The sequence below is a fragment of the Capricornis sumatraensis genome, chromosome 16 (assembly GCF_032405125.1).
Source record: "Capricornis sumatraensis isolate serow.1 chromosome 16, serow.2, whole genome shotgun sequence".
Classification (NCBI taxonomy): Eukaryota; Metazoa; Chordata; class Mammalia; order Artiodactyla; family Bovidae; genus Capricornis; species Capricornis sumatraensis.
The window spans coordinates 82,496,894-82,506,522 of NC_091084.1; the positions used below are offsets into that span (position 1 = coordinate 82,496,894).

At 44.6% G+C, this 9,629-nt stretch overlaps 1 pseudogene; it reads right to left on the minus strand.

Moving 5' to 3' along the window:
• Window positions 1-298: 298 nt before the first annotated feature.
• Window positions 299-2,245, minus strand: LOC138092312 (olfactory receptor 5A2-like; annotated as a pseudogene).
• Window positions 2,246-9,629: the final 7,384 nt, after the last annotated feature.

A 9,629-nucleotide genomic window follows, 5' to 3' on the forward strand; every position in this document is an offset into this window, starting at 1 on the left:
TTTTTTTCAATGTCTTCCACTTACAGACACAAACTCGTGTTTTGATACTCCAAGTTGATCAGCCTTCCTCATGGTGAAGTTTTCTGCTAATCTCAACCTATGCAATGCTATTCATTCTAGAAACAAGTAATGGCCAAACTTTTTTCCAATAAGCAACAGGAAACTGGTTAGAGGAATATTGAAAAAAAAAAAAAAAAAAGCCCTGGTCAGCACAAATTATGCAATCAACTAGTCCAAAATGACATGAGTCTGAACGATCGGCCCAGCTCACAGCTTCATTGCAAACATTAGATTAGGGTCAGGAAAAGCAATGCCCATAAGAAATTACATAGTCCCTTTGCACAGCTTTCCTCATGGCATTTTTAACGTCCTTGTTCCTAAGACTGTAGATGATGCGATTTACCATAGGGATCACCAGAGCGGAGACTGTGGACGCCACCTTGTCCCGGTCCAGGGAGCGGCTGGAACTAGGTCGCATGTACATGAAGAGACCAGAGCCGTGGAAGAGGGTCCCAGCCGTCAGTGAGAGGCACAGGTCCTGAAGGCCTTGGTCCCCCTTTAGCGGACCTGATAGGACGGCAGCAGCAACGCAACCATAAGAGATGAGGATCACAAGGACAGACAGCACCCCAACGCCCACACCCACGAGGAAGGTCACCACCCGGCTGGCGGAAGTATCAGAGCAGGACAAACCAGGACTGGAGGAAGGTCGCGGAAGAGGTGGCTGATCACGTTGGGCCCGCAGAAACCGTGCTGATAGACTGAGCGGGTGTCAATCAAAGAACTGAGGAGCCCACCCACGTAGGCTCCGGCCGCCTTCTTTGAACAAAGGGTGTGGGACATGAGGACCGTGTAGGGCAGCGGGCTGCAGATCGCAGCGCCGCGGTCAAGTGCCATGACCGTCAGCAGGAAGCACGCAGCCAGCCCCGGCCTGCAGAAGACAAAGTGCTGCGCGGCCCAGCCCACCGAGGGGATGGCTTTCCGCTCTGTGGTGATTCAGAGAGCGTCCTGGCGGCTGTGGAGGACACATCGCAGACATCCAGGAAGGACAGGCTACTGAGGAAGCCGGGCATGGGCATGCGCAGGTGGGAGTCCATCCTGATGAGGGCGGGGGCCTCGGGTTCCAGGCGAGGGTCAGGAGGTGAATGCCCAGAAACAGCGCAAAGAGGAAAATCTTTTGAGGCTGCCCTGAAAATCCCGGGAGGATGAATTTTGTCACAGTGGCGCTGTTCCTGCCTGCAGCTGCCGGCCTGCTTCCTGAGTAAAGGAGGGGAGCGATCCTGTGGTCAATTAGGCTTTGTTGCAGGTGGATATTTCCTATAATATCATACAGCTGATACTAAGTTTAGCCACCTGCTAGGCAAAGTCTTCTCAGAGCAAGTCAGCCTATGATAATCCCTCCGTACTGTTTAAAATCTGTGTGCTCTATGCTTTGCCGACAAGAAGAGAAGCAGTCTAAAAGAGAGAGAGACTGGGAATCAGAAATGTGAGTTTTGTTCACAACTCTAGTCCCAACTCCCTGGAGACGGTGGGAAAGTCATTTAATCGCTTTGTTTCCTCATTTTCTCAGTTGAAAAATGGAAGGTTGAGTCTTGGGGCTTCTTTAGGTTTGGGTTTCTTATGGGTTTTCAGACTTTCTGACTTGACAGTATCAACCCAGACTAACAATAAAGTTAGGAATTTCTTCTATTTTATGTATATTTAGTATAAGAATCCAAAAAATGAAGTAAATACAACTGGCTATAGTATTTTGCATGTTCCATGTTGGGGGAGGAGATTCAACTCATAATGAAAACAATCCACTCTTTTAGGTAGCAAAATCAAAGGGAAAAGGGATTTATATATATAAACACATATATGTGCAGTATCAGTAAATGCATGCTTAGAATTAGACATTTTTCCTAATTATATAGGCTTTTAAAATATTTATTTTTATTTATTTAGCTGCCCTGGGTCTCAGTCGGGGCAGGTGAGACCTTCAGGTGCAGCACGTAGGATTCAGTTCCCCCACCAGGACTCAGACCCAGGCTCCCTGAGTGGCGAGTGTGGAGTCTTAGCCACTGGACCACCCAAGGGAGCCCCTAGAATAAGTTTTTATACAAATCACTGCATAAAATCATAAAAAGGTCAGAGTTCAGACTGGCTCAGTCACCATCATTATGGGATACAGGGCTATTTGCCTACCTTTGGGTGTGGAGAGGAAGAAGGAAGCAACAGCAAAGGTGACTGAAACTGGCCAAGTCATGGTGGTCATGCAAAAGCAGAACCCAGCACTTCCTGAGCGAGAGGAGCTGGGGAGGATTCATTGCATATTTAAGGGTAATATTTAGGGAGAGGCAAGGGGAAATTTCCCAAAGAACGGCAATGCCAAAGAATGCTCAAACTACTGCACAATTGCACTCATCTCACACGCTAGTAAAGTAATGCTCAAAATTCTGCAAGCCAGGCTTCAGCAGTAGTGAACTGTGAACTTCCAGATGTTCAAGCTGGTTTTAGAAAAGGCAGAGGAACCAGAGATCAAATTGCCAACATCTGCTGGATCATCGAAAAAGCAAGAGAGTTCCAGAAAAACATCTATTTCTGCTTTATTGACGATGCCAAAGCCTTTGACTGTGTGGATCACAATCAACTGTGGAAAATTCTGAAAGAGATGGGAATACAAGACCACCTGACCTGCCTTTTGAGAAACCTATACGCAGGTCAGGAAGCAACAGTTAGAACTGGACATGGAAGAGACTGGTTCCAAATAGGAAAAGGAGTACATCGAGCCTGTATATTGTCACCCTGCTTATTTAACTTATATGCAGAGTACATCATGAGAAACGCTGGCCTGGAAGAAGCACAAGCTGGAATCAAGATTGCCGGGAGAAATATCAATAACCTCAGATATGCAGATGACACCACCCTTATGGCAGAAAGTGAAGAGGAACTAAAAAGCCTCTTGATGAAAGTGAAAGAGGAGAGTGAAAAAGTTGGCTTAAAGCTCAACATTCAGAATACGAAGATCATGGCATCTGGTCCCATCACTTCATGGGAAATAGATGGGGAAACAGGGGAAACAGTGTCAGACTTTATTTTTCGAGGCTCCAAAATCATTGCAGATGGTGACTGCAGCCATGAAATTAAAAGATGCTTACTCCTTGGAAGGAAAGTTATGATCAACCTAGACAGCATAATGAAAAGCAGAGACATTACTTTGCCCACAAAGATCCGTCTAGTCAAGGCTACGGTTTTTCCAGTAGTCATGTATGGATGTGAGAGTTGGACTGTGAAGAAAGCTGAGCACTGAACGATTGATGGTTTTGAACTGTGGTGTTGGAGAAGACTCTTGAGAGTCCCTTGGACTCCAAGGAGATCCAACCAGTCCATCCTAAAGGAGATCAGTCCTGGGTGTTCTTTGCAAGGACTGATGCTAAAACTGAAACTCCAATACTTTGACCACCTCATGCTAAGAGTTGACTCATTGGAAAAGACTGATGCTGGGAGGGATTGGGGGCAGGAGAAGAAGGGGACGACAGAGGATTAGATGGCTGGATGGTATCACCAACTCGATGGACATGAGTTTGGGTGAACTCCGGGAGTTGGTGATGGACAGGGAGACCCGGCATGCTGCTATTCATGAGGTCGCAAAGAATCAGACACGACTGAGTGACTGAACTGAACTGAAGTGAAGGGGAAATTTGGATGTCATCAGACCAGACCAAATTATCATTTTTGAGAAATGAGGTAAGCCCATAAACACTCTGCATTAAGAAATACAGGCTGGCACTGATAATAGCATCAAAATGAAGAAATGTAAATGGATGTAAAAAGGCAGAAGTGCCCTGAGGAAGACTTGATGGTAGAATTAAAGCTGATGTACCTTATTTTATGGAATTTGATTGCCTAGGCATGTTTGCAACCATTGCAACCATTGATTCAACAATGATTGTGTTCATCATTCATCATATTAAAAACTGTTTTACATGAATAGATTCTCAACATCACTAGCTGTCAGGGAAATGGAAATCAAAACCACAGTGACGTATCACCTTCCACCTTTTAGGATGGTTATTATTAACAGGTGTTGGTGAGGAGGCAGAGAAAAGGGGACCTCTGCACACTACTGGCGAAAATGGAAATGAGTTCCGCCTCTGTGGAAAGTGGTATGGAGGTTCCTGCAAAAGTAAAACCAGAACCACTGCATGACCAGCAAGTCCACTTCTGGGGTAAGCCCATAAACACTCTGCGTTAAGAAACACAGGCTGGCACTGATGTATCTGCAAAGGAAGGGAAGTCAGTGCCTTGCAGAGACGTGATTCCAGGCTCACTGCAGCATCATTCACAACAGTAAGATATGGAGATGACCTAAGCGTCCATTGACAGATGAATGCATAAAGAAAATTTAAGATAGACAGACGGATAACAGAATACTATTCAGCCTGAAAAAAGAAGGGAAAATCTTGTCATTTATAACAACATAGACAAACATGGAAGACACTTTGCAAAATGAAGTAAACCAACACAGGCAGGCAAATTCTGCATGATCCCACTTACGTGTGGAATCTTAAAAAGTCAAATTCATAAAGCAAAGAGTAGACCAGTGGTTGCCATGGGCTGGGTTGGGGTGGAGGGTAGCGCGAGATGTTGGTCAAAGGGTACAAGGTTTCACTCGCACAGGATAAGTAAGTTCTGGAGGTCTAATGAGCAGCATGGTGACAATAGGTAACATTACTGTATACTTGAAAGCTTTCAAAGGGGATCAGTTCAGTTCAGTCGCTCAGTTGTGTCTGACTCTTTGCAACCCCGTGGACTGCAGCATGGAAGGCCTTCCTGTCCATCACCACCTCCCGGAGTTTACTAAGAAGATAAATCTTAAATTAAATCTTCTCACACTAAACACACACACACACACACACAAACACGGGTAACTATGTAGAGATGATAGATAAGTTATTTAACTTGATTGTGTTGATCTTTTTATAGCGTATGCATATATATGTGTATAAACATCAAGTTGTACACTTTAATGTATGCAATTTCTTTATCATATTGTTAAAAATAAGGAAGTGCTATTCTTAGCTTTGTATTTTCTAAAAACTTTAAATCTCCCCACAATTATTCACTGAATGAACAGTCAAAACCAAGAAGACTAACTGTGATCCAGATAATCTTGCAACCGGGTCTGATTTCATCACAGAAGATTTCACAAGTCGATTGGGGCCAACTTGTGCTCTGAACGCTAGACTTCCATTCTATGCATCCTATACACCTTTCACTGTAGTTTGTTCTTATTATGATTATTAAGTCCCTTTTTTTAAAGACGTTAATAAATGTGTTGGAACTGATTTTCATATTTACAATTGCGATGTATTTACAAAGTCCTATGGTGTATCAGACTTTCATAATTATATATGGTGTATAAGATTTTCACATTTACAATTACAGTGTATATACAAAGTCCTATTGACTTCCCTGGTGGCTCAGATGGTGAAGAATATGCCTGCAGTGCAGGAGACCAGGTTTAGTTCCTAGGTTAGAGAGATCCCCTGGAGAAGGGGATGGCTACGCACTCTAATATACTTGCCTGGAGAACCCCATGGATGGAGGAACCTGGCTGGCCACAGTCACAAAGAGTTGGTCACGACTGAGTCACTAACACTTTCACAAAATCCTAGGCTAACAATGAATATACATTTTTCCATTAAAGAAAGATCTGGGATCCTAATTTAAAAAAAAGAGCCGACAATTCTTCACCATAATATTGATCTATTCACCATATCAAAGAGGAAATTAGATGCGTTTGGTGTTTCTTATCTTAATGAAATCTTCCCTACCAGAACGTAAGCTACTCAAAGGCAGGCAGAGAGTTGCCTTTGTCCTGTGTATTCATCTATCCTGAGTCCCTGGAACAGTGTCTGGGACATAGGCTCAGTAAATATTTGTTTAATGAATGAATTTTCTTCACTGTTTGTTTATTCATAGTGTTTAGCAGAGTGTTTGTTTTATAAGTGCTCAATAATAGTAATATAATACATAACTGGGGGATTCCGGAGTGGTACAGTGGTAAGGAATCTGCCTGCCAATGCAAGAGGTGCAAGAGACCCAGGTTTGATCCCGGGATTGGGAAGATACCCCAGAGGAGGAAATGGCAACCCACTCCAGTATTCTTGCCTGGAAAACGTCATGGACTGAAGAGCCTGGCTGAAGAGCCTCTACAGTCCATGGGTCACAAGAGGTAGGCACGGCTGAGTGACTGACACACAATATGTGATATAAAATATAATCACAAACACTTATTAGGGCTTATTGAGTACCAGGCACTGTTATAAGGACTTGATTTATATTAAGTGGAGATGGATAGATTTACTCTGCCCCTTATATAGATAAAATATGGGAAGTGCTTAAATTTATAGTTGTCATTTGTTAGATGAGTGAGGCAGGAGGAAGGGAGCTAAATTTACTGAGTTACATCAGAAGTGTCCTGAATTCTGAAGCCGAAGGAGGATTATTGGGCGCGTTGCTCCAATAAACACCTTTTACACATTCCAGTGCGTCTGCACTGCCCGGTGCTCTGTGTCTGCTTCCTCAGCTCTTCCTGTGGCCTCTGGCTCAGCCCGTTCTTTCTACTTTGGCCTCAGGCGCACAGTAGCCTCTGCCTCTGGAATCCCTTCCTTGAGTGCCAGGTCTTCCAGCGGCCCCTGACGCGTCATTACGTTGACGGAGAGGGGCAGCCGCACTTGGCCCCGACTTGCTGGTGTGTCACTCACTCCTGGGCCCAAAGGTGAAACCCAGCGGTCGTCAGAGCTAAGCATTCCTGAGCGCTGGTTGTTCTCCGGGGGCGGTGGGGAGCGGGCCCAACCACGCGTCGCCAGAGTCTCAGCACAGTCCCTCGCCTTGTTCTCCTTGAGCTTCCCCTGACCCAGGTCCAAGGAGACCTCGTGCTGTGTTGGTGCGCAGCCTTCCACGTCAAGAGATGCTTCACTAGCAGGAACCCGCACACAGACCGGGGCTTGTGCTAAAGCACAGCGCTTAAAAACCAAACTCCTAACCAGGAGCAGCGGCTTCCAGTTCCGGCTCTGCCAGTTCATTCGTACAGACATGTGACAAGTTTTAAATTTTTTTCCAAGCAGTGTTTATTTTTTCCTTCACAAACATTTTTCTATAATGGAAAGTTCCAAACATGTACGCTGATAAAGAGATCAATATAATTAACCTCTAGGTACCCCTTGGTTAGCAATATCTTGTTTCATCTTTATCCTCTGACAGCCCTTTCCTGATGGATTATTTTGAATCAAACCCCAGATATCTTCCCATTCCATCCACAATTTTTTTTAATTGGAGTATAATTGCTTTACAACATTGTGTTAGTTTCCGCTGTATGACAACATGAATCAGCTACATGTATACACATATCCCCTCCCTCTGGAGCCTCCCAACCCTGAGGTCATCGCAGAGCATGCAGGTGGGCCCCCTGTGCTAAACAGCAGCTCCCCAATAGCCGCCTCTGTGACACGTGGTAGCGGATGCGTCCACGCTACCATCTTAGACTCTCCCATCCTCTCCTCCCCCACCATGCCCACAAGTCCACATTTCACAGATTGTTTAATCTCTTAAATATCAGTTTCCTCACTCGTAAAACTAGTGTAATAATACCTGCCTCAAATAGGTTGGTGTGATCCTAAAATGAGATATGAATAAGCACATCTTAGCATAGAGCTAATGAAAAAAACAATCACTTAATAAATGTTAACTGAAAGTGAAGTCGCTCAAAAGTGTCCCACTCTTTGCGACCCCATGGACTATAGCCCACCAGGTTCCTCCTTCCATGGGATTTTCCAGGCAAGAGTACTGGAGTGGGTTGCCATTTCCCCAGGTCTCCCGCATTGTAGGCAGACGCTTTAGCCTCTGAGCCACCAGGGAAGCCAACCCTGTCTCTAGGGTCACAGCCAAGAGGTCTTCCTTTTCCATTTGATTTTTGCTGTGACTCATTTTCATCCTGATGAAAACAGCTCCTTGACCCTTTCATATATTAGGTGCTGCTCCCAACAATGATACAACCTGAATGTGTTGCTTTGGGTGAGTCTCTTAACCCTTCCCCTTCACCCCTGCTGGGCCTGACAAAATTGGGCTCCCTCTCCAAGAATTCCTCAGGCTCCAAAAGGCTGAAATTTTGAGAAACTTATTTTTTTCTTTTTTGAAACTTTCTATATAGGAATGTGTTCAGTCATGTCCGACTCTTTGTGGCCCTGTGGACTGTTGCCCACTAGACTCCTCTGTCCATGGGGTTCTCCAGGCAAAAATAGTGGAGTGGGATGCCGTTTCCTATTCCAGGGGATCTTCCCAACCCAGGGATCGAACCTGCATCTCTTGTCTCCTACACTGGCAGGCAGATTTGTAACCTCTAGTGACACCCAGGAAGCCCTTACATAGGAATAAAGTTTACCAAAAGAAGTTCATCTGTTTCATGGAGATCAAGATAGCCATCTTCAGTCTGAAAATAAAAATGAGCTGACAGAAATAATTCTATATGAAGGTGAAAGTAAGAGTGTTAGTCACTAAGTCATGTCTGACTCTTTGCGACCCTATGGACTGTAGCCCACCAGGCTCCTCTGTCCATGGGATTCTCCAGGCAAGAATACTGGATTAGACTGCCATGCCCTCCGGGGATTTCCCCAGCCCAGGGACTGAACTCAGGTCTCATGTTTCCTGCATCGGCAGGCGGGTTCTTTACCCCTAGCACCACCTGGGAAGCCCTTGACAAACAGTAGTAAACAAATTCAGGGGAAATTTTTGGTCATGCAGATTGTTCAAAGAAAAGCAGATAAGTGACCCCCAGAATAGACTGTGAAGGAGAGATGGCAAGATTTTCTTGTCAAGACAAACATTCTTCGCTAGGCTTGAAGATAAACTGGTCCAGGAGATCCTAAGGCTAGGAGAGGCAAACTCAACTAACTATGAATGAGCTTTGACACTGAATTCAGATCTGGGATCATTTAGAAGGTAAACCTCTAATTATGACCTATACATTTTCTTGAGATTAAAAGAGAGTGGTAATAGATTTCACCTGCCATGCAAACTCTGACTATGGTGATAATGATTATATACAAAAGAGATTAAGTATGAGGATCAAATTACAAATCAGCAACGTCTATGCTGGACGGGAAAATGTAGGGTAGGAGCATATAGCATATTTGTCAGGCTACTCTGCAAAGTTTAAGAACACGGAATGAAGTTGCCACATTTAATTACCTAGATATAACCATTGAAATGAAATGAAAGTCACGTCCATCTCTTTGGGACCCCATGGACTATACATTCCATGGAATTCTCCAGTCCAGAATACTGGAGTGGGTAGCTGTTCTCCTTCTCCAGGGGATCCTCCCAACCAAGAGACTGGCCCCAAGTCTCCCACATTGCGGGCGGATTCTTTACCAGCTGAGCCACAGGAGAAGTCCAAGAACACTGGAGTAAGTCACCTATCCCTTCTCCAGAGGATCCTCCCAACCCAGGAATCGAACCGGGGTCTCCTGCATTGCAAGTGTATTCTTTACCAACTGAGCTATCAGGGAAGCAGATATAACCATAAACTCTCTGCATCCTTACTTTAAAATAAAATATTTCAAATATGGTTAAATTAAAGAATTTAA